Source organism: Schistocerca gregaria, chromosome 2 (genome assembly GCF_023897955.1).
Source record: "Schistocerca gregaria isolate iqSchGreg1 chromosome 2, iqSchGreg1.2, whole genome shotgun sequence".
Taxonomy (NCBI): Eukaryota; Metazoa; Arthropoda; class Insecta; order Orthoptera; family Acrididae; genus Schistocerca; species Schistocerca gregaria.
In genome coordinates this window covers 442002150-442025570 of record NC_064921.1, presented here as the reverse complement: position 1 = coordinate 442025570, position 23421 = coordinate 442002150, and the positions used below count along the sequence as shown (strand labels likewise).

The following is a 23421-nucleotide window of genomic DNA, read 5'->3' as shown; positions in this document are numbered from 1 at the left end:
TGTAGCACAACTGTCGCCTCTCGACAGTTTGCTTTGCGTCAGGCCGCCATATACAGAAGCGATTTGGCAGGGCCTACTGGAGAGACTTGACTTTGCAGACATCCGTCGCTAAGGGCCGCCCAAACACCAAGCTCCATCGCAAACAGCAGGACAATCTTGGGCTAGGACGAACGTCAAAACCTTGCAAGTAATATCAGTGTAGCGTATCGAGCTGTACGTTTCGTTGCAGTAAGTCGTGGGAAAGAATGCCCAGCACATTTCTCATGTGCATTAGACGACACTGCATGTCGATACAATGCTTATTCCTGCAGTAAATAAGTGGTCCGGTGATTTTGCCCCGATCGGATATCGACGTGGACGGATGCTGTCATTAAATGACTCGCGAGTGGGAGCTTGGTCGGCTGCATTGCAGCTGGGCATTAGACGTTAACACCGGCCCAGTACGATGTTTTGAAAGCGTTTTCGAATCGACAAATGTCTTCTTTCCGCAAGCGCTCGCCAAAGACACAGCTGTAGTTCCAGCAGACGAGGTGGCCGAGTGGTTAAGGCGTTGGACTGCTAATCCAATGTGCTCTGCACGCGTGGGTTCGAATCCCATCCTCGTCGAAGAATTTTACGTAAAGCACGCGTTTGCGGTCACTCCTTCCGCATGCGAAACGCCTCTCAGTAGTAACAACGAAGCGTGTACGAGGCCGATAGCGTGTGTATGAAATACGAGACAAAAATGCTTACCAGATGAAAGCGCACAACATTCCATAGCGTATGCCCTTCGAATTAAACATCATTTCGAGATGTATAAGCCAATCAAACATCGGCTCCAGCGAAGAGTATGTCGGTATCTGCGAACGACGAGTTCTTATTTATATTTAAGTGCATACCTGTCGCAGTCATTTTAACGTATCGAGCCTATAATAATCCATCTGTAGCACAACTGTCGCCTCTCGACAGTTTGCTTTGCGTCAGGCCGCCATATACAGAAGCGATTTGGCAGGGCCTACTGGAGAGACTTGACTTTGCAGACATCCGTCGCTAAGGGCCGCCCAATCACCAAGCTCCATCGCAAACAGCAGGACAATCTTGGGCTAGGACGAACGTCAAAACCTTGCAAGTAATATCAGTGTAGCGTATCGAGCTGTACGTTTCGTTGCAGTAAGTCGTGGGAAAGAATGCCCAGCACATTTCTCATGTGCATTAGACGACACTGCATGTCGATACAATGCTTATTCCTGCAGTAAATAAGTGGTCCGGTGATTTTGCCCCGATCGGATATCGACGTGGACGGATGCTGTCATTAAATGACTCGCGAGTGGGAGCTTGGTCGGCTGCACTGCAGCTGGGCATTAGACGTTAACACCGGCCCAGTACGATGTTTTGAAAGCGTTTTCGAATCGACAAATGTCTTCTTTCCGCAAGCGCTCGCCAAAGTCACAGCTGTAGTTCCAGCAGACGAGGTGGCCGAGTGGTTAAGGCGTTGGACTGCTAATCCAATGTGCTCTGCACGCGTGGGTTCGAATCCCATCCTCGTCGAAGAATTTTACGTAAAGCACGCGTTTGCGGTCACTCCTTCCCCATGCGAAACGCCTCTCAGTAGTAACAACGAAGCGTGTACGAGGCCGATAGCGTGTGTATGAAATACGAGACAAAAATGCTTACCAGATGAAAGCGCACAACATTCCATAGCGTATGCCCTTCGAATTAAACATCATTTCGAGATGTATAAGCCAATCAAACTTCGGCTCCAGCGAAGAGTATGTCGGTATCTGCGAACGACGAGTTCTTATTTATATTTAAGTGCATACCTGTCGCAGTCATTTTAACGTATCGAGCCTATAATAATCCATCTGTAGCACAACTGTCGCCTCTCGACAGTTTGCTTTGCGTCAGGCCGCCATATACAGAAGCGATTTGGCAGGGCCTACTGGAGAGACTTGACTTTGCAGACATCCGTCGCTAAGGGCCGCCCAAACACCAAGCTCCATCGCAAACAGCAGGACAATCTTGGGCTAGGACGAACGTCAAAACCTTGCAAGTAATATCAGTGTAGCGTATCGAGCTGTACGTTTCGTTGCAGTAAGTCGTGGGAAAGAATGCCCAGCACATTTCTCATGTGCATTAGACGACACTGCATGTCGATACAATGCTTATTCCTGCAGTAAATAAGTGGTCCGGTGATTTTGCCCCGATCGGATATCGACGTGGACGGATGCTGTCATTAAATGACTCGCGAGTGGGAGCTTGGTCGGCTGCACTGCAGCTGGGCATTAGACGTTAACACCGGCCCAGTACGATGTTTTGAAAGCGTTTTCGAATCGACAAATGTCTTCTTTCCGCAAGCGCTCGCCAAAGACACAGCTGTAGTTCCAGCAGACGAGGTGGCCGAGTGGTTAAGGCGTTGGACTGCTAATCCAATGTGCTCTGCACGCGTGGGTTCGAATCCCATCCTCGTCGAAGAATTTTACGTAAAGCACGCGTTTGCGGTCACTCCTTCCCCATGCGAAACGCCTCTCAGTAGTAACAACGAAGCGTGTACGAGGCCGATAGCGTGTGTATGAAATACGAGACAAAAATGCTTACCAGATGAAAGCGCACAACATTCCATAGCGTATGCCCTTCGAATTAAACATCATTTCGAGATGTATAAGCCAATCAAACTTCGGCTCCAGCGAAGAGTATGTCGGTATCTGCGAACGACGAGTTCTTATTTATATTTAAGTGCATACCTGTCGCAGTCATTTTAACGTATCGAGCCTATAATAATCCATCTGTAGCACAACTGTCGCCTCTCGACAGTTTGCTTTGCGTCAGGCCGCCATATACAGAAGCGATTTGGCAGGGCCTACTGGAGAGACTTGACTTTGCAGACATCCGTCGCTAAGGGCCGCCCAAACACCAAGCTCCATCGCAAACAGCAGGACAATCTTGGGCTAGGACGAACGTCAAAACCTTGCAAGTAATATCAGTGTAGCGTATCGAGCTGTACGTTTCGTTGCAGTAAGTCGTGGGAAAGAATGCCCAGCACATTTCTCATGTGCATTAGACGACACTGCATGTCGATACAATGCTTATTCCTGCAGTAAATAAGTGGTCCGGTGATTTTGCCCCGATCGGATATCGACGTGGACGGATGCTGTCATTAAATGACTCGCGAGTGGGAGCTTGGTCGGCTGCACTGCAGCTGGGCATTAGACGTTAACACCGGCCCAGTACGATGTTTTGAAAGCGTTTTCGAATCGACAAATGTCTTCTTTCCGCAAGCGCTCGCCAAAGACACAGCTGTAGTTCCAGCAGACGAGGTGGCCGAGTGGTTAAGGCGTTGGACTGCTAATCCAATGTGCTCTGCACGCGTGGGTTCGAATCCCATCCTCGTCGAAGAATTTTACGTAAAGCACGCGTTTGCGGTCACTCCTTCCCCATGCGAAACGCCTCTCAGTAGTAACAACGAAGCGTGTACGAGGCCGATAGCGTGTGTATGAAATACGAGACAAAAATGCTTACCAGATGAAAGCGCACAACATTCCATAGCGTATGCCCTTCGAATTAAACATCATTTCGAGATGTATAAGCCAATCAAACTTCGGCTCCAGCGAAGAGTATGTCGGTATCTGCGAACGACGAGTTCTTATTTATATTTAAGTGCATACCTGTCGCAGTCATTTTAACGTATCGAGCCTATAATAATCCATCTGTAGCACAACTGTCGCCTCTCGACAGTTTGCTTTGCGTCAGGCCGCCATATACAGAAGCGATTTGGCAGGGCCCACTGGAGAGACTTGACTTTGCAGACATCCGTCGCTAAGGGCCGCCCAAACACCAAGCTCCATCGCAAACAGCAGGACAATCTTGGGCTAGGACGAACGTCAAAACCTTGCAAGTAATATCAGTGTAGCGTATCGAGCTGTACGTTTCGTTGCAGTAAGTCGTGGGAAAGAATGCCCAGCACATTTCTCATGTGCATTAGACGACACTGCATGTCGATACAATGCTTATTCCTGCAGTAAATAAGTGGTCCGGTGATTTTGCCCCGATCGGATATCGACGTGGACGGATGCTGTCATTAAATGACTCGCGAGTGGGAGCTTGGTCGGCTGCACTGCAGCTGGGCATTAGACGTTAACACCGGCCCAGTACGATGTTTTGAAAGCGTTTTCGAATCGACAAATGTCTTCTTTCCGCAAGCGCTCGCCAAAGACACAGCTGTAGTTCCAGCAGACGAGGTGGCCGAGTGGTTAAGGCGTTGGACTGCTAATCCAATGTGCTCTGCACGCGTGGGTTCGAATCCCATCCTCGTCGAAGAATTTTACGTAAAGCACGCGTTTGCGGTCACTCCTTCCCCATGCGAAACGCCTCTCAGTAGTAACAACGAAGCGTGTACGAGGCCGATAGCGTGTGTATCAAATACGAGACAAAAATGCTTACCAGATGAAAGCGCACAACATTCCATAGCGTATGCCCTTCGAATTAAACATCATTTCGAGATGTATAAGCCAATCAAACTTCGGCTCCAGCGAAGAGTATGTCGGTATCTGCGAACGACGAGTTCTTATTTATATTTAAGTGCATACCTGTCGCAGTCATTTTAACGTATCGAGCCTATAATAATCCATCTGTAGCACAACTGTCGCCTCTCGACAGTTTGCTTTGCGTCAGGCCGCCATATACAGAAGCGATTTGGCAGGGCCTACTGGAGAGACTTGACTTTGCAGACATCCGTCGCTAAGGGCCGCCCAAACACCAAGCTCCATCGCAAACAGCAGGACAATCTTGGGCTAGGACGAACGTCAAAACCTTGCAAGTAATATCAGTGTAGCGTATCGAGCTGTACGTTTCGTTGCAGTAAGTCGTGGGAAAGAATGCCCAGCACATTTCTCATGTGCATTAGACGACACTGCATGTCGATACAATGCTTATTCCTGCAGTAAATAAGTGGTCCGGTGATTTTGCCCCGATCGGATATCGACGTGGACGGATGCTGTCATTAAATGACTCGCGAGTGGGAGCTTGGTCGGCTGCACTGCAGCTGGGCATTAGACGTTAACACCGGCCCAGTACGATGTTTTGAAAGCGTTTTCGAATCGACAAATGTCTTCTTTCCGCAAGCGCTCGCCAAAGACACAGCTGTAGTTCCAGCAGACGAGGTGGCCGAGTGGTTAAGGCGTTGGACTGCTAATCCAATGTGCTCTGCACGCGTGGGTTCGAATCCCATCCTCGTCGAAGAATTTTACGTAAAGCGCGCGTTTGCGGTCACTCCTTCCCCATGCGAAACGCCTCTCAGTAGTAACAACGAAGCGTGTACGAGGCCGATAGCGTGTGTATGAAATACGAGACCAAAATGCTTACCAGATGAAAGCGCACAACATTCCATAGCGTATGCCCTTCGAATTAAACATCATTTCGAGATGTATAAGCCAATCAAACTTCGGCTCCAGCGAAGAGTATGTCGGTATCTGCGAACGACGAGTTCTTATTTATATTTAAGTGCATACCTGTCGCAGTCATTTTAACGTATCGAGCCTATAATAATCCATCTGTAGCACAACTGTCGCCTCTCGACAGTTTGCTTTGCGTCAGGCCGCCATATACAGAAGCGATTTGGCAGGGCCTACTGGAGAGACTTGACTTTGCAGACATCCGTCGCTAAGGGCCGCCCAAACACCAAGCTCCATCGCAAACAGCAGGACAATCTTGGGCTAGGACGAACGTCAAAACCTTGCAAGTAATATCAGTGTAGCGTATCGAGCTGTACGTTTCGTTGCAGTAAGTCGTGGGAAAGAATGCCCAGCACATTTCTCATGTGCATTAGACGACACTGCATGTCGATACAATGCTTATTCCTGCAGTAAATAAGTGGTCCGGTGATTTTGCCCCGATCGGATATCGACGTGGACGGATGCTGTCATTAAATGACTCGCGAGTGGGAGCTTGGTCGGCTGCACTGCAGCTGGGCATTAGACGTTAACACCGGCCCAGTACGATGTTTTGAAAGCGTTTTCGAATCGACAAATGTCTTCTTTCCGCAAGCGCTCGCCAAAGACACAGCTGTAGTTCCAGCAGACGAGGTGGCCGAGTGGTTAAGGCGTTGGACTGCTAATCCAATGTGCTCTGCACGCGTGGGTTCGAATCCCATCCTCGTCGAAGAATTTTACGTAAAGCACGCGTTTGCGGTCACTCCTTCCCCATGCGAAACGCCTCTCAGTAGTAACAACGAAGCGTGTACGAGGCCGATAGCGTGTGTATGAAATACGAGACAAAAATGCTTACCAGATGAAAGCGCACAACATTCCATAGCGTATGCCCTTCGAATTAAACATCATTTCGAGATGTATAAGCCAATCAAACTTCGGCTCCAGCGAAGAGTATGTCGGTATCTGCGAACGACGAGTTCTTATTTATATTTAAGTGCATACCTGTCGCAGTCATTTTAACGTATCGAGCCTATAATAATCCATCTGTAGCACAACTGTCGCCTCTCGACAGTTTGCTTTGCGTCAGGCCGCCATATACAGAAGCGATTTGGCAGGGCCTACTGGAGAGACTTGACTTTGCAGACATCCGTCGCTAAGGGCCGCCCAAACACCAAGCTCCATCGCAAACAGCAGGACAATCTTGGGCTAGGACGAACGTCAAAACCTTGCAAGTAATATCAGTGTAGCGTATCGAGCTGTACGTTTCGTTGCAGTAAGTCGTGGGAAAGAATGCCCAGCACATTTCTCATGTGCATTAGACGACACTGCATGTCGATACAATGCTTATTCCTGCAGTAAATAAGTGGTCCGGTGATTTTGCCCCGATCGGATATCGACGTGGACGGATGCTGTCATTAAATGACTCGCGAGTGGGAGCTTGGTCGGCTGCACTGCAGCTGGGCATTAGACGTTAACACTGGCCCAGTACGATGTTTTGAAAGCGTTTTCGAATCGACAAATGTCTTCTTTCCGCAAGCGCTCGCCAAAGACACAGCTGTAGTTCCAGCAGACGAGGTGGCCGAGTGGTTAAGGCGTTGGACTGCTAATCCAATGTGCTCTGCACGCGTGGGTTCGAATCCCATCCTCGTCGAAGAATTTTACGTAAAGCGCGCGTTTGCGGTCACTCCTTCCCCATGCGAAACGCCTCTCAGTAGTAACAACGAAGCGTGTACGAGGCCGATAGCGTGTGTATGAAATACGAGACAAAAATGCTTACCAGATGAAAGCGCACAACATTCCATAGCGTATGCCCTTCGAATTAAACATGATTTCGAGATGTATAAGCCAATCAAACTTCGGCTCCAGCGAATAGTATGTCGGTATCTGCGAACGACGAGTTCTTATTTATATTTAAGTGCATACCTGTCGCAGTCATTTTAACGTATCGAGCCTATAATAATCCATCTGTAGCACAACTGTCGCCTCTCGACAGTTTGCTTTGCGTCAGGCCGCCATATACAGAAGCGATTTGGCAGGGCCTACTGGAGAGACTTGACTTTGCAGACATCCGTCGCTAAGGGCCGCCCAAACACCAAGCTCCATCGCAAACAGCAGGACAATCTTGGGCTAGGACGAACGTCAAAACCTTGCAAGTAATATCAGTGTAGCGTATCGAGCTGTACGTTTCGTTGCAGTAAGTCGTGGGAAAGAATGCCCAGCACATTTCTCATGTGCATTAGACGACACTGCATGTCGATACAATGCTTATTCCTGCAGTAAATAAGTGGTCCGGTGATTTTGCCCCGATCGGATATCGACGTGGACGGATGCTGTCATTAAATGACTCGCGAGTGGGAGCTTGGTCGGCTGCACTGCAGCTGGGCATTAGACGTTAACACTGGCCCAGTACGATGTTTTGAAAGCGTTTTCGAATCGACAAATGTCTTCTTTCCGCAAGCGCTCGCCAAAGACACAGCTGTAGTTCCAGCAGACGAGGTGGCCGAGTGGTTAAGGCGTTGGACTGCTAATCCAATGTGCTCTGCACGCGTGGGTTCGAATCCCATCCTCGTCGAAGAATTTTACGTAAAGCACGCGTTTGCGGTCACTCCTTCCCCATGCGAAACGCCTCTCAGTAGTAACAACGAAGCGTGTACGAGGCCGATAGCGTGTGTATGAAATACGAGACAAAAATGCTTACCAGATGAAAGCGCACAACATTCCATAGCGTATGCCCTTCGAATTAAACATCATTTCGAGATGTATAAGCCAATCAAACTTCGGCTCCAGCGAAGAGTATGTCGGTATCTGCGAACGACGAGTTCTTATTTATATTTAAGTGCATACCTGTCAACACGCGATCTAGTGTTCGAGCCTATAATAATCCATCTGTAGCACAACTGTCGCCTCTCGACAGTTTGCTTTGCGTCAGGCCGCCATATACAGAAGCGATTTGGCAGGGCCTACTGGAGAGACTTGACTTTGCAGACATCCGTCGCTAAGGGCCGCCCAAACACCAAGCTCCATCGCAAACAGCAGGACAATCTTGGGCTAGGACGAACGTCAAAACCTTGCAAGTAATATCAGTGTAGCGTATCGAGCTGTACGTTTCGTTGCAGTAAGTCGTGGGAAAGAATGCCCAGCACATTTCTCATGTGCATTAGACGACACTGCATGTCGATACAATGCTTATTCCTGCAGTAAATAAGTGGTCCGGTGATTTTGCCCCGATCGGATATCGACGTGGACGGATGCTGTCATTAAATGACTCGCGAGTGGGAGCTTGGTCGGCTGCACTGCAGCTGGGCATTAGACGTTAACACTGGCCCAGTACGATGTTTTGAAAGCGTTTTCGAATCGACAAATGTCTTCTTTCCGCAAGCGCTCGCCAAAGACACAGCTGTAGTTCCAGCAGACGAGGTGGCCGAGTGGTTAAGGCGTTGGACTGCTAATCCAATGTGCTCTGCACGCGTGGGTTCGAATCCCATCCTCGTCGAAGAATTTTACGTAAAGCACGCGTTTGCGGTCACTCCTTCCCCATGCGAAACGCCTCTCAGTAGTAACAACGAAGCGTGTACGAGGCCGATAGCGTGTGTATGAAATACGAGACAAAAATGCTTACCAGATGAAAGCGCACAACATTCCATAGCGTATGCCCTTCGAATTAAACATGATTTCGAGATGTATAAGCCAATCAAACTTCGGCTCCAGCGAAGAGTATGTCGGTATCTGCGAACGACGAGTTCTTATTTATATTTAAGTGCATACCTGTCGCAGTCATTTTAACGTATCGAGCCTATAATAATCCATCTGTAGCACAACTGTCGCCTCTCGACAGTTTGCTTTGCGTCAGGCCGCCATATACAGAAGCGATTTGGCAGGGCCTACTGGAGAGACTTGACTTTGCAGACATCCGTCGCTAAGGGCCGCCCAAACACCAAGCTCCATCGCAAACAGCAGGACAATCTTGGGCTAGGACGAACGTCAAAACCTTGCAAGTAATATCAGTGTAGCGTATCGAGCTGTACGTTTCGTTGCAGTAAGTCGTGGGAAAGAATGCCCAGCACATTTCTCATGTGCATTAGACGACACTGCATGTCGATACAATGCTTATTCCTGCAGTAAATAAGTGGTCCGGTGATTTTGCCCCGATCGGATATCGACGTGGACGGATGCTGTCATTAAATGACTCGCGAGTGGGAGCTTGGTCGGCTGCACTGCAGCTGGGCATTAGACGTTAACACCGGCCCAGTACGATGTTTTGAAAGCGTTTTCGAATCGACAAATGTCTTCTTTCCGCAAGCGCTCGCCAAAGACACAGCTGTAGTTCCAGCAGACGAGGTGGCCGAGTGGTTAAGGCGTTGGACTGCTAATCCAATGTGCTCTGCACGCGTGGGTTCGAATCCCATCCTCGTCGAAGAATTTTACGTAAAGCACGCGTTTGCGGTCACTCCTTCCCCATGCGAAACGCCTCTCAGTAGTAACAACGAAGCGTGTACGAGGCCGATAGCGTGTGTATGAAATACGAGACAAAAATGCTTACCAGATGAAAGCGCACAACATTCCATAGCGTATGCCCTTCGAATTAAACATGATTTCGAGATGTATAAGCCAATCAAACTTCGGCTCCAGCGAAGAGTATGTCGGTATCTGCGAACGACGAGTTCTTATTTATATTTAAGTGCATACCTGTCGCAGTCATTTTAACGTATCGAGCCTATAATAATCCATCTGTAGCACAACTGTCGCCTCTCGACAGTTTGCTTTGCGTCAGGCCGCCATATACAGAAGCGATTTGGCAGGGCCTACTGGAGAGACTTGACTTTGCAGACATCCGTCGCTAAGGGCCGCCCAAACACCAAGCTCCATCGCAAACAGCAGGACAATCTTGGGCTAGGACGAACGTCAAAACCTTGCAAGTAATATCAGTGTAGCGTATCGAGCTGTACGTTTCGTTGCAGTAAGTCGTGGGAAAGAATGCCCAGCACATTTCTCATGTGCATTAGACGACACTGCATGTCGATACAATGCTTATTCCTGCAGTAAATAAGTGGTCCGGTGATTTTGCCCCGATCGGATATCGACGTGGACGGATGCTGTCATTAAATGACTCGCGAGTGGGAGCTTGGTCGGCTGCACTGCAGCTGGGCATTAGACGTTAACACCGGCCCAGTACGATGTTTTGAAAGCGTTTTCGAATCGACAAATGTCTTCTTTCCGCAAGCGCTCGCCAAAGACACAGCTGTAGTTCCAGCAGACGAGGTGGCCGAGTGGTTAAGGCGTTGGACTGCTAATCCAATGTGCTGTGCACGCGTGGGTTCGAATCCCATCCTCGTCGAAGAATTTTACGTAAAGCACGCGTTTGCGGTCACTCCTTCCCCATGCGAAACGCCTCTCAGTAGTAACAACGAAGCGTGTACGAGGCCGATAGCGTGTGTATGAAATACGAGACAAAAATGCTTACCAGATGAAAGCGCACAACATTCCATAGCGTATGCCCTTCGAATTAAACATCATTTCGAGATGTATAAGCCAATCAAACTTCGGCTCCAGCGAAGAGTATGTCGGTATCTGCGAACGACGAGTTCTTATTTATATTTAAGTGCATACCTGTCGCAGTCATTTTAACGTATCGAGCCTATAATAATCCATCTGTAGCACAACTGTCGCCTCTCGACAGTTTGCTTTGCGTCAGGCCGCCATATACAGAAGCGATTTGGCAGGGCCTACTGGAGAGACTTGACTTTGCAGACATCCGTCGCTAAGGGCCGCCCAAACACCAAGCTCCATCGCAAACAGCAGGACAATCTTGGGCTAGGACGAACGTCAAAACCTTGCAAGTAATATCAGTGTAGCGTATCGAGCTGTACGTTTCGTTGCAGTAAGTCGTGGGAAAGAATGCCCAGCACATTTCTCATGTGCATTAGACGACACTGCATGTCGATACAATGCTTATTCCTGCAGTAAATAAGTGGTCCGGTGATTTTGCCCCGATCGGATATCGACGTGGACGGATGCTGTCATTAAATGACTCGCGAGTGGGAGCTTGGTCGGCTGCACTGCAGCTGGGCATTAGACGTTAACACTGGCCCAGTACGATGTTTTGAAAGCGTTTTCGAATCGACAAATGTCTTCTTTCCGCAAGCGCTCGCCAAAGACACAGCTGTAGTTCCAGCAGACGAGGTGGCCGAGTGGTTAAGGCGTTGGACTGCTAATCCAATGTGCTCTGCACGCGTGGGTTCGAATCCCATCCTCGTCGAAGAATTTTACGTAAAGCACGCGTTTGCGGTCACTCCTTCCCCATGCGAAACGCCTCTCAGTAGTAACAACGAAGCGTGTACGAGGCCGATAGCGTGTGTATGAAATACGAGACAAAAATGCTTACCAGATGAAAGCGCACAACATTCCATAGCGTATGCCCTTCGAATTAAACATCATTTCGAGATGTATAAGCCAATCAAACTTCGGCTCCAGCGAAGAGTATGTCGGTATCTGCGAACGACGAGTTCTTATTTATATTTAAGTGCATACCTGTCGCAGTCATTTTAACGTATCGAGCCTATAATAATCCATCTGTAGCACAACTGTCGCCTCTCGACAGTTTGCTTTGCGTCAGGCCGCCATATACAGAAGCGATTTGGCAGGGCCTACTGGAGAGACTTGACTTTGCAGACATCCGTCGCTAAGGGCCGCCCAAACACCAAGCTCCATCGCAAACAGCAGGACAATCTTGGGCTAGGACGAACGTCAAAACCTTGCAAGTAATATCAGTGTAGCGTATCGAGCTGTACGTTTCGTTGCAGTAAGTCGTGGGAAAGAATGCCCAGCACATTTCTCATGTGCATTAGACGACACTGCATGTCGATACAATGCTTATTCCTGCAGTAAATAAGTGGTCCGGTGATTTTGCCCCGATCGGATATCGACGTGGACGGATGCTGTCATTAAATGACTCGCGAGTGGGAGCTTGGTCGGCTGCACTGCAGCTGGGCATTAGACGTTAACACCGGCCCAGTACGATGTTTTGAAAGCGTTTTCGAATCGACAAATGTCTTCTTTCCGCAAGCGCTCGCCAAAGACACAGCTGTAGTTCCAGCAGACGAGGTGGCCGAGTGGTTAAGGCGTTGGACTGCTAATCCAATGTGCTCTGCACGCGTGGGTTCGAATCCCATCCTCGTCGAAGAATTTTACGTAAAGCACGCGTTTGCGGTCACTCCTTCCCCATGCGAAACGCCTCTCAGTAGTAACAACGAAGCGTGTACGAGGCCGATAGCGTGTGTATGAAATACGAGACAAAAATGCTTACCAGATGAAAGCGCACAACATTCCATAGCGTATGCCCTTCGAATTAAACATCATTTCGAGATGTATAAGCCAATCAAACTTCGGCTCCAGCGAAGAGTATGTCGGTATCTGCGAACGACGAGTTCTTATTTATATTTAAGTGCATACCTGTCGCAGTCATTTTAACGTATCGAGCCTATAATAATCCATCTGTAGCACAACTGTCGCCTCTCGACAGTTTGCTTTGCGTCAGGCCGCCATATACAGAAGCGATTTGGCAGGGCCTACTGGAGAGACTTGACTTTGCAGACATCCGTCGCTAAGGGCCGCCCAAACACCAAGCTCCATCGCAAACAGCAGGACAATCTTGGGCTAGGACGAACGTCAAAACCTTGCAAGTAATATCAGTGTAGCGTATCGAGCTGTACGTTTCGTTGCAGTAAGTCGTGGGAAAGAATGCCCAGCACATTTCTCATGTGCATTAGACGACACTGCATGTCGATACAATGCTTATTCCTGCAGTAAATAAGTGGTCCGGTGATTTTGCCCCGATCGGATATCGACGTGGACGGATGCTGTCATTAAATGACTCGCGAGTGGGAGCTTGGTCGGCTGCACTGCAGCTGGGCATTAGACGTTAACACCGGCCCAGTACGATGTTTTGAAAGCGTTTTCGAATCGACAAATGTCTTCTTTCCGCAAGCGCTCGCCAAAGACACAGCTGTAGTTCCAGCAGACGAGGTGGCCGAGTGGTTAAGGCGTTGGACTGCTAATCCAATGTGCTCTGCACGCGTGGGTTCGAATCCCATCCTCGTCGAAGAATTTTACGTAAAGCACGCGTTTGCGGTCACTCCTTCCCCATGCGAAACGCCTCTCAGTAGTAACAACGAAGCGTGTACGAGGCCGATAGCGTGTGTATGAAATACGAGACAAAAATGCTTACCAGATGAAAGCGCACAACATTCCATAGCGTATGCCCTTCGAATTAAACATCATTTCGAGATGTATAAGCCAATCAAACTTCGGCTCCAGCGAAGAGTATGTCGGTATCTGCGAACGACGAGTTCTTATTTATATTTAAGTGCATACCTGTCGCAGTCATTTTAACGTATCGAGCCTATAATAATCCATCTGTAGCACAACTGTCGCCTCTCGACAGTTTGCTTTGCGTCAGGCCGCCATATACAGAAGCGATTTGGCAGGGCCTACTGGAGAGACTTGACTTTGCAGACATCCGTCGCTAAGGGCCGCCCAAACACCAAGCTCCATCGCAAACAGCAGGACAATCTTGGGCTAGGACGAACGTCAAAACCTTGCAAGTAATATCAGTGTAGCGTATCGAGCTGTACGTTTCGTTGCAGTAAGTCGTGGGAAAGAATGCCCAGCACATTTCTCATGTGCATTAGACGACACTGCATGTCGATACAATGCTTATTCCTGCAGTAAATAAGTGGTCCGGTGATTTTGCCCCGATCGGATATCGACGTGGACGGATGCTGTCATTAAATGACTCGCGAGTGGGAGCTTGGTCGGCTGCACTGCAGCTGGGCATTAGACGTTAACACCGGCCCAGTACGATGTTTTGAAAGCGTTTTCGAATCGACAAATGTCTTCTTTCCGCAAGCGCTCGCCAAAGACACAGCTGTAGTTCCAGCAGACGAGGTGGCCGAGTGGTTAAGGCGTTGGACTGCTAATCCAATGTGCTCTGCACGCGTGGGTTCGAATCCCATCCTCGTCGAAGAATTTTACGTAAAGCACGCGTTTGCGGTCACTCCTTCCCCATGCGAAACGCCTCTCAGTAGTAACAACGAAGCGTGTACGAGGCCGATAGCGTGTGTATGAAATACGAGACAAAAATGCTTACCAGATGAAAGCGCACAACATTCCATAGCGTATGCCCTTCGAATTAAACATCATTTCGAGATGTATAAGCCAATCAAACTTCGGCTCCAGCGAAGAGTATGTCGGTATCTGCGAACGACGAGTTCTTATTTATATTTAAGTGCATACCTGTCGCAGTCATTTTAACGTATCGAGCCTATAATAATCCATCTGTAGCACAACTGTCGCCTCTCGACAGTTTGCTTTGCGTCAGGCCGCCATATACAGAAGCGATTTGGCAGGGCCTACTGGAGAGACTTGACTTTGCAGACATCCGTCGCTAAGGGCCGCCCAAACACCAAGCTCCATCGCAAACAGCAGGACAATCTTGGGCTAGGACGAACGTCAAAACCTTGCAAGTAATATCAGTGTAGCGTATCGAGCTGTACGTTTCGTTGCAGTAAGTCGTGGGAAAGAATGCCCAGCACATTTCTCATGTGCATTAGACGACACTGCATGTCGATACAATGCTTATTCCTGCAGTAAATAAGTGGTCCGGTGATTTTGCCCCGATCGGATATCGACGTGGACGGATGCTGTCATTAAATGACTCGCGAGTGGGAGCTTGGTCGGCTGCACTGCAGCTGGGCATTAGACGTTAACACCGGCCCAGTACGATGTTTTGAAAGCGTTTTCGAATCGACAAATGTCTTCTTTCCGCAAGCGCTCGCCAAAGACACAGCTGTAGTTCCAGCAGACGAGGTGGCCGAGTGGTTAAGGCGTTGGACTGCTAATCCAATGTGCTCTGCACGCGTGGGTTCGAATCCCATCCTGGTCGAAGAATTTTACGTAAAGCACGCGTTTGCGGTCACTCCTTCCCCATGCGAAACGCCTCTCAGTAGTAACAACGAAGCGTGTACGAGGCCGATAGCGTGTGTATGAAATACGAGACAAAAATGCTTACCAGATGAAAGCGCACAACATTCCATAGCGTATGCCCTTCGAATTAAACATCATTTCGAGATGTATAAGCCAATCAAACTTCGGCTCCAGCGAAGAGTATGTCGGTATCTGCGAACGACGAGTTCTTATTTATATTTAAGTGCATACCTGTCGCAGTCATTTTAACGTATCGAGCCTATAATAATCCATCTGTAGCACAACTGTCGCCTCTCGACAGTTTGCTTTGCGTCAGGCCGCCATATACAGAAGCGATTTGGCAGGGCCTACTGGAGAGACTTGACTTTGCAGACATCCGTCGCTAAGGGCCGCCCAAACACCAAGCTCCATCGCAAACAGCAGGACAATCTTGGGCTAGGACGAACGTCAAAACCTTGCAAGTAATATCAGTGTAGCGTATCGAGCTGTACGTTTCGTTGCAGTAAGTCGTGGGAAAGAATGCCCAGCACATTTCTCATGTGCATTAGACGACACTGCATGTCGATACAATGCTTATTCCTGCAGTAAATAAGTGGTCCGGTGATTTTGCCCCGATCGGATATCGACGTGGACGGATGCTGTCATTAAATGACTCGCGAGTGGGAGCTTGGTCGGCTGCACTGCAGCTGGGCATTAGACGTTAACACCGGCCCAGTACGATGTTTTGAAAGCGTTTTCGAATCGACAAATGTCTTCTTTCCGCAAGCGCTCGCCAAAGACACAGCTGTAGTTCCAGCAGACGAGGTGGCCGAGTGGTTAAGGCGTTGGACTGCTAATCCAATGTGCTCTGCACGCGTGGGTTCGAATCCCATCCTCGTCGAAGAATTTTACGTAAAGCACGCGTTTGCGGTCACTCCTTCCCCATGCGAAACGCCTCTCAGTAGTAACAACGAAGCGTGTACGAGGCCGATAGCGTGTGTATGAAATACGAGACAAAAATGCTTACCAGATGAAAGCGCACAACATTCCATAGCGTATGCCCTTCGAATTAAACATCATTTCGAGATGTATAAGCCAATCAAACTTCGGCTCCAGCGAAGAGTATGTCGGTATCTGCGAACGACGAGTTCTTATTTATATTTAAGTGCATACCTGTCGCAGTCATTTTAACGTATCGAGCCTATAATAATCCATCTGTAGCACAACTGTCGCCTCTCGACAGTTTGCTTTGCGTCAGGCCGCCATATACAGAAGCGATTTGGCAGGGCCTACTGGAGAGACTTGACTTTGCAGACATCCGTCGCTAAGGGCCGCCCAAACACCAAGCTCCATCGCAAACAGCAGGACAATCTTGGGCTAGGACGAACGTCAAAACCTTGCAAGTAATATCAGTGTAGCGTATCGAGCTGTACGTTTCGTTGCAGTAAGTCGTGGGAAAGAATGCCCAGCACATTTCTCATGTGCATTAGACGACACTGCATGTCGATACAATGCTTATTCCTGCAGTAAATAAGTGGTCCGGTGATTTTGCCCCGATCGGATATCGACGTGGACGGATGCTGTCATTAAATGACTCGCGAGTGGGAGCTTGGTCGGCTGCACTGCAGCTGGGCATTAGACGTTAACACCGGCCCAGTACGATGTTTTGAAAGCGTTTTCGAATCGACAAATGTCTTCTTTCCGCAAGCGCTCGCCAAAGACACAGCTGTAGTTCCAGCAGACGAGGTGGCTGAGTGGTTAAGGCGTTGGACTGCTAATCCAATGTGCTGTGCACGCGTGGGTTCGAATCCCATCCTCGTCGAAGAATTTTACGTAAAGCACGCGTTTGCGGTCACTCCTTCCCCATGCGAAACGCCTCTCAGTAGTAACAACGAAGCGTGTACGAGGCCGATAGCGTGTGTATGAAATACGAGACAAAAATGCTTACCAGATGAAAGCGCACAACATTCCATAGCGTATGCCCTTCGAATTAAACATCATTTCGAGATGTATAAGCCAATCAAACTTCGGCTCCAGCGAAGAGTATGTCGGTATCTGCGAACGACGAGTTCTTATTTATATTTAAGTGCATACCTGTCGCAGTCATTTTAACGTATCGAGCCTATAATAATCCATCTGTAGCACAACTGTCGCCTCTCGACAGTTTGCTTTGCGTCAGGCCGCCATATACAGAAGCGATTTGGCAGGGCCTACTGGAGAGACTTGACTTTGCAGACATCCGTCGCTAAGGGCCGCCCAAACACCAAGCTCCATCGCAAACAGCAGGACAATCTTGGGCTAGGACGAACGTCAAAACCTTGCAAGTAATATCAGTGTAGCGTATCGAGCTGTACGTTTCGTTGCAGTAAGTCGTGGGAAAGAATGCCCAGCACATTTCTCATGTGCATTAGACGACACTGCATGTCGATACAATGCTTATTCCTGCAGTAAATAAGTGGTCCGGTGATTTTGCCCCGATCGGATATCGACGTGGACGGATGCTGTCATTAAATGACTCGCGAGTGGGAGCTTGGTCGGCTGCACTGCAGCTGGGCATTAGACGTTAACACCGGCCCAGTACGATGTTTTGAAAGCGTTTTCGAATCGACAAATGTCTTCTTTCCGCAAGCGCTCGCCAAAGACACAGCTGTAGTTCCAGCAGACGAGGTGGCCGAGTGGTTAAGGCGTTGGACTGCTAATCCAATGTGCTCTGCACGCGTGGGTTCGAATCCCATCCTCGTCGAAGAATTTTACGTAAAGCACGCGTTTGCGGTCACTCCTTCCCCATGCGAAACGCCTCTCAGTAGTAACAACGAAGCGTGTACGAGGCCGATAGCGTGTGTATGAAATACGAGACAAAAATGCTTACCAGATGAAAGCGCACAACATTCTATAGCGTATGCCCTTCGAATTAAACATCATTTCGAGATGTATAAGCCAATCAAACTTCGGCTCCAGCGAAGAGTATGTCGGTATCTGCGAACGACGAGTTCTTATTTATATTTAAGTGCATACCTGTCGCAGTCATTTTAACGTATCGAGCCTATAATAATCCATCTGTAGCACAACTGTCGCCTCTCGACAGTTTGCTTTGCGTCAGGCCGCCATATACAGAAGCGATTTGGCAGGGCCTACTGGAGAGACTTGACTTTGCAGACATCCGTCGCTAAGGGCCGCCCAAACACCAAGCTCCATCGCAAACAGCAGGACAATCTTGGGCTAGGACGAACGTCAAAACCTTGCAAGTAATATCAGTGTAGCGTATCGAGCTGTACGTTTCGTTGCAGTAAGTCGTGGGAAAGAATGCCCAGCACATTTCTCATGTGCATTAGACGACACTGCATGTCGATACAATGCTTATTCCTGCAGTAAATAAGTGGTCCGGTGATTTTGCCCCGATCGGATATCGACGTGGACGGATGCTGTCATTAAATGACTCGCGAGTGGGAGCTTGGTCGGCTGCACTGCAGCTGGGCATTAGACGTTAACACCGGCCCAGTACGATGTTTTGAAAGCGTTTTCGAATCGACAAATGTCTTCTTTCCGCAAGCGCTCGCCAAAGACACAGCTGTAGTTCCAGCAGACGAGGTGGCCGAGTGGTTAAGGCGTTGGACTGCTAATCCAATGTGCTCTGCACGCGTGGGTTCGAATCCCATCCTCGTCGAAGAATTTTACGTAAAGCACGCGTTTGCGGTCACTCCTTCCCCATGCGAAACGCCTCTCAGTAGTAACAACGAAGCGTGTACGAGGCCGATAGCGTGTGTATGAAATACGAGACAAAAATGCTTACCAGATGAAAGCGCACAACATTCCATAGCGTATGCCCTTCGAATTAAACATCATTTCGAGATGTATAAGCCAATCAAACTTCGGCTCCAGCGAAGAGTATGTCGGTATCTGCGAACGACGAGTTCTTATTTATATTTAAGTGCATACCTGTCGCAGTCATTTTAACGTATCGAGCCTATAATAATCCATCTGTAGCACAACTGTCGCCTCTCGACAGTTTGCTTTGCGTCAGGCCGCCATATACAGAAGCGATTTGGCAGGGCCTACTGGAGAGACTTGACTTTGCAGACATCCGTCGCTAAGGGCCGCCCAAACACCAAGCTCCATCGCAAACAGCAGGACAATCTTGGGCTAGGACGAACGTCAAAACCTTGCAAGTAATATCAGTGTAGCGTATCGAGCTGTACGTTTCGTTGCAGTAAGTCGTGGGAAAGAATGCCCAGCACATTTCTCATGTGCATTAGACGACACTGCATGTCGATACAATGCTTATTCCTGCAGTAAATAAGTGGTCCGGTGATTTTGCCCCGATCGGATATCGACGTGGACGGATGCTGTCATTAAATGACTCGCGAGTGGGAGCTTGGTCGGCTGCACTGCAGCTGGGCATTAGACGTTAACACCGGCCCAGTACGATGTTTTGAAAGCGTTTTCGAATCGACAAATGTCTTCTTTCCGCAAGCGCTCGCCAAAGACACAGCTGTAGTTCCAGCAGACGAGGTGGCCGAGTGGTTAAGGCGTTGGACTGCTAATCCAATGTGCTGTGCACGCGTGGGTTCGAATCCCATCCTCGTCGAAGAATTTTACGTAAAGCACGCGTTTGCGGTCACTCCTTCCCCATGCGAAACGCCTCTCAGTAGTAACAACAAAGCGTGTACGAGGCCGATAGCGTGTGTATGAAATACGAGACAAAAATGCTTACCAGATGAAAGCGCACAACATTCCATAGCGTATGCCCTTCGAATTAAACATCATTTCGAGATGTATAAGCCAATCAAACTTCGGCTCCAGCGAAGAGTATGTCGGTATCTGCGAACGACGAGTTCTTATTTATATTTAAGTGCATACCTGTCGCAGTCATTTTAACGTATCGAGCCTATAATAATCCATCTGTAGCACAACTGTCGCCTCTCGACAGTTTGCTTTGCGTCAGGCCGCCATATACAGAAGCGATTTGGCAGGGCCTACTGGAGAGACTTGACTTTGCAGACATCCGTCGCTAAGGGCCGCCCAAACACCAAGCTCCATCGCAAACAGCAGGACAATCTTGGGCTAGGACGAACGTCAAAACCTTGCAAGTAATATCAGTGTAGCGTATCGAGCTGTACGTTTCGTTGCAGTAAGTCGTGGGAAAGAATGCCCAGCACATTTCTCATGTGCATTAGACGACACTGCATGTCGATACAATGCTTATTCCTGCAGTAAATAAGTGGTCCGGTGATTTTGCCCCGATCGGATATCGACGTGGACGGATGCTGTCATTAAATGACTCGCGAGTGGGAGCTTGGTCGGCTGCACTGCAGCTGGGCATTAGACGTTAACACCGGCCCAGTACGATGTTTTGAAAGCGTTTTCGAATCGACAAATGTCTTCTTTCCGCAAGCGCTCGCCAAAGACACAGCTGTAGTTCCAGCAGACGAGGTGGCCGAGTGGTTAAGGCGTTGGACTGCTAATCCAATGTGCTCTGCACGCGTGGGTTCGAATCCCATCCTCGTCGAAGAATTTTACGTAAAGCACGCGTTTGCGGTCACTCCTTCCCCATGCGAAACGCCTCTCAGTAGTAACAACGAAGCGTGTACGAGGCCGATAGCGTGTGTATGAAATACGAGACAAAAATGCTTACCAGATGAAAGCGCACAACATTCCATAGCGTATGCCCTTCGAATTAAACATCATTTCGAGATGTATAAGCCAATCAAACTTCGGCTCCAGCGAAGAGTATGTCGGTATCTGCGAACGACGAGTTCTTATTTATATTTAAGTGCATGCCTGTCGCAGTCATTTTAACGTATCGAGCCTATAATAATCCATCTGTAGCACAACTGTCGCCTCTCGACAGTTTGCTTTGCGTCAGGCCGCCATATACAGAAGCGATTTGGCAGGGCCTACTGGAGAGACTTGACTTTGCAGACATCCGTCGCTAAGGGCCGCCCAAACACCAAGCTCCATCGCAAACAGCAGGACAATCTTGGGCTAGGACGAACGTCAAAACCTTGCAAGTAATATCAGTGTAGCGTATCGAGCTGTACGTTTCGTTGCAGTAAGTCGTGGGAAAGAATGCCCAGCACATTTCTCATGTGCATTAGACGACACTGCATGTCGATACAATGCTTATTCCTGCAGTAAATAAGTGGTCCGGTGATTTTGCCCCGATCGGATATCGACGTGGACGGATGCTGTCATTAAATGACTCGCGAGTGGGAGCTTGGTCGGCTGCACTGCAGCTGGGCATTAGACGTTAACACCGGCCCAGTACGATGTTTTGAAAGCGTTTTCGAATCGACAAATGTCTTCTTTCCGCAAGCGCTCGCCAAAGACACAGCTGTAGTTCCAGCAGACGAGGTGGCCGAGTGGTTAAGGCGTTGGACTGCTAATCCAATGTGCTGTGCACGCGTGGGTTCGAATCCCATCCTCGTCGAAGAATTTTACGTAAAGCACGCGTTTGCGGTCACTCCTTCCCCATGCGAAACGCCTCTCAGTAGTAACAACGAAGCGTGTACGAGGCCGATAGCGTGTGTATGAAATACGAGACAAAAATGCTTACCAGATGAAAGCGCACAACATTCCATAGCGTATGCCCTTCGAATTAAACATCATTTCGAGATGTATAAGCCAATCAAACTTCGGCTCCAGCGAAGAGTATGTCGGTATCTGCGAACGACGAGTTCTTATTTATATTTAAGTGCATACCTGTCGCAGTCATTTTAACGTATCGAGCCTATAATAATCCATCTGTAGCACAACTGTCGCCTCTCGACAGTTTGCTTTGCGTCAGGCCGCCATATACAGAAGCGATTTGGCAGGGCCTACTGGAGAGACTTGACTTTGCAGACATCCGTCGCTAAGGGCCGCCCAAACACCAAGCTCCATCGCAAACAGCAGGACAATCTTGGGCTAGGACGAACGTCAAAACCTTGCAAGTAATATCAGTGTAGCGTATCGAGCTGTACGTTTCGTTGCAGTAAGTCGTGGGAAAGAATGCCCAGCACATTTCTCATGTGCATTAGACGACACTGCATGTCGATACAATGCTTATTCCTGCAGTAAATAAGTGGTCCGGTGATTTTGCCCCGATCGGATATCGACGTGGACGGATGCTGTCATTAAATGACTCGCGAGTGGGAGCTTGGTCGGCTGCACTGCAGCTGGGCATTAGACGTTAACACCGGCCCAGTACGATGTTTTGAAAGCGTTTTCGAATCGACAAATGTCTTCTTTCCGCAAGCGCTCGCCAAAGACACAGCTGTAGTTCCAGCAGACGAGGTGGCCGAGTGGTTAAGGCGTTGGACTGCTAATCCAATGTGCTGTGCACGCGTGGGTTCGAATCCCATCCTCGTCGAAGAATTTTACGTAAAGCACGCGTTTGCGGTCACTCCTTCCCCATGCGAAACGCCTCTCAGTAGTAACAACGAAGCGTGTACGAGGCCGATAGCGTGTGTATGAAATACGAGACAAAAATGCTTACCAGATGAAAGCGCACAACATTCCATAGCGTATGCCCTTCGAATTAAACATCATTTCGAGATGTATAAGCCAATCAAACTTCGGCTCCAGCGAAGAGTATGTCGGTATCTGCGAACGACGAGTTCTTATTTATATTTAAGTGCATACCTGTCGCAGTCATTTTAACGTATCGAGCCTATAATAATCCATCTGTAGCACAACTGTCGCCTCTCGACAGTTTGCTTTGCGTCAGGCCGCCATATACAGAAGCGATTTGGCAGGGCCTACTGGAGAGACTTGACTTTGCAGACATCCGTCGCTAAGGGCCGCCCAAACACCAAGCTCCATCGCAAACAGCAGGACAATCTTGGGCTAGGACGAACGTCAAAACCTTGCAAGTAATATCAGTGTAGCGTATCGAGCTGTACGTTTCGTTGCAGTAAGTCGTGGGAAAGAATGCCCAGCACATTTCTCATGTGCATTAGACGACACTGCATGTCGATACAATGCTTATTCCTGCAGTAAATAAGTGGTCCGGTGATTTTGCCCCGATCGGATATCGACGTGGACGGATGCTGTCATTAAATGACTCGCGAGTGGGAGCTTG

At 48.8% G+C, this 23421-nt stretch overlaps 25 non-coding genes across 25 annotated transcripts; all 25 read left to right on the top strand.

Moving 5' to 3' along the window:
- Positions 1-524: 524 nt before the first annotated feature.
- Trnas-gcu (transfer RNA serine (anticodon GCU)) lies at positions 525-606 on the top strand. Its single transcript has one exon. It is a non-coding gene; the product is annotated as a tRNA-Ser (tRNA).
- Positions 607-1445: 839 nt separating this feature from the next.
- Trnas-gcu (transfer RNA serine (anticodon GCU)) lies at positions 1446-1527 on the top strand. The gene has a single exon. It is a non-coding gene; the product is annotated as a tRNA-Ser (tRNA).
- Positions 1528-2366: 839 nt separating this feature from the next.
- Trnas-gcu (transfer RNA serine (anticodon GCU)) lies at positions 2367-2448 on the top strand. The gene has a single exon. It is a non-coding gene; the product is annotated as a tRNA-Ser (tRNA).
- An 839-nt stretch (positions 2449-3287) lies between these two features.
- Positions 3288-3369, top strand: Trnas-gcu (transfer RNA serine (anticodon GCU)). The gene has a single exon. It is a non-coding gene; the product is annotated as a tRNA-Ser (tRNA).
- Positions 3370-4208: 839 nt separating this feature from the next.
- Positions 4209-4290, top strand: Trnas-gcu (transfer RNA serine (anticodon GCU)). The gene has a single exon. It is a non-coding gene; the product is annotated as a tRNA-Ser (tRNA).
- Positions 4291-5129: 839 nt separating this feature from the next.
- Positions 5130-5211, top strand: Trnas-gcu (transfer RNA serine (anticodon GCU)). Its single transcript has one exon. It is a non-coding gene; the product is annotated as a tRNA-Ser (tRNA).
- Positions 5212-6050: 839 nt separating this feature from the next.
- Trnas-gcu (transfer RNA serine (anticodon GCU)) lies at positions 6051-6132 on the top strand. Its single transcript has one exon. It is a non-coding gene; the product is annotated as a tRNA-Ser (tRNA).
- An 839-nt stretch (positions 6133-6971) lies between these two features.
- Trnas-gcu (transfer RNA serine (anticodon GCU)) lies at positions 6972-7053 on the top strand. Its single transcript has one exon. It is a non-coding gene; the product is annotated as a tRNA-Ser (tRNA).
- An 839-nt stretch (positions 7054-7892) lies between these two features.
- Positions 7893-7974, top strand: Trnas-gcu (transfer RNA serine (anticodon GCU)). Its single transcript has one exon. It is a non-coding gene; the product is annotated as a tRNA-Ser (tRNA).
- An 839-nt stretch (positions 7975-8813) lies between these two features.
- On the top strand, positions 8814-8895 carry Trnas-gcu (transfer RNA serine (anticodon GCU)). The gene has a single exon. It is a non-coding gene; the product is annotated as a tRNA-Ser (tRNA).
- An 839-nt stretch (positions 8896-9734) lies between these two features.
- Trnas-gcu (transfer RNA serine (anticodon GCU)) lies at positions 9735-9816 on the top strand. Its single transcript has one exon. It is a non-coding gene; the product is annotated as a tRNA-Ser (tRNA).
- An 839-nt stretch (positions 9817-10655) lies between these two features.
- On the top strand, positions 10656-10737 carry Trnas-gcu (transfer RNA serine (anticodon GCU)). Its single transcript has one exon. It is a non-coding gene; the product is annotated as a tRNA-Ser (tRNA).
- Positions 10738-11576: 839 nt separating this feature from the next.
- Trnas-gcu (transfer RNA serine (anticodon GCU)) lies at positions 11577-11658 on the top strand. Its single transcript has one exon. It is a non-coding gene; the product is annotated as a tRNA-Ser (tRNA).
- An 839-nt stretch (positions 11659-12497) lies between these two features.
- On the top strand, positions 12498-12579 carry Trnas-gcu (transfer RNA serine (anticodon GCU)). Its single transcript has one exon. It is a non-coding gene; the product is annotated as a tRNA-Ser (tRNA).
- An 839-nt stretch (positions 12580-13418) lies between these two features.
- Trnas-gcu (transfer RNA serine (anticodon GCU)) lies at positions 13419-13500 on the top strand. The gene has a single exon. It is a non-coding gene; the product is annotated as a tRNA-Ser (tRNA).
- An 839-nt stretch (positions 13501-14339) lies between these two features.
- On the top strand, positions 14340-14421 carry Trnas-gcu (transfer RNA serine (anticodon GCU)). The gene has a single exon. It is a non-coding gene; the product is annotated as a tRNA-Ser (tRNA).
- Positions 14422-15260: 839 nt separating this feature from the next.
- Trnas-gcu (transfer RNA serine (anticodon GCU)) lies at positions 15261-15342 on the top strand. The gene has a single exon. It is a non-coding gene; the product is annotated as a tRNA-Ser (tRNA).
- An 839-nt stretch (positions 15343-16181) lies between these two features.
- Positions 16182-16263, top strand: Trnas-gcu (transfer RNA serine (anticodon GCU)). The gene has a single exon. It is a non-coding gene; the product is annotated as a tRNA-Ser (tRNA).
- An 839-nt stretch (positions 16264-17102) lies between these two features.
- Trnas-gcu (transfer RNA serine (anticodon GCU)) lies at positions 17103-17184 on the top strand. The gene has a single exon. It is a non-coding gene; the product is annotated as a tRNA-Ser (tRNA).
- An 839-nt stretch (positions 17185-18023) lies between these two features.
- Positions 18024-18105, top strand: Trnas-gcu (transfer RNA serine (anticodon GCU)). Its single transcript has one exon. It is a non-coding gene; the product is annotated as a tRNA-Ser (tRNA).
- Positions 18106-18944: 839 nt separating this feature from the next.
- On the top strand, positions 18945-19026 carry Trnas-gcu (transfer RNA serine (anticodon GCU)). Its single transcript has one exon. It is a non-coding gene; the product is annotated as a tRNA-Ser (tRNA).
- An 839-nt stretch (positions 19027-19865) lies between these two features.
- Trnas-gcu (transfer RNA serine (anticodon GCU)) lies at positions 19866-19947 on the top strand. Its single transcript has one exon. It is a non-coding gene; the product is annotated as a tRNA-Ser (tRNA).
- An 839-nt stretch (positions 19948-20786) lies between these two features.
- Positions 20787-20868, top strand: Trnas-gcu (transfer RNA serine (anticodon GCU)). Its single transcript has one exon. It is a non-coding gene; the product is annotated as a tRNA-Ser (tRNA).
- An 839-nt stretch (positions 20869-21707) lies between these two features.
- Trnas-gcu (transfer RNA serine (anticodon GCU)) lies at positions 21708-21789 on the top strand. The gene has a single exon. It is a non-coding gene; the product is annotated as a tRNA-Ser (tRNA).
- An 839-nt stretch (positions 21790-22628) lies between these two features.
- On the top strand, positions 22629-22710 carry Trnas-gcu (transfer RNA serine (anticodon GCU)). Its single transcript has one exon. It is a non-coding gene; the product is annotated as a tRNA-Ser (tRNA).
- Positions 22711-23421: the final 711 nt, after the last annotated feature.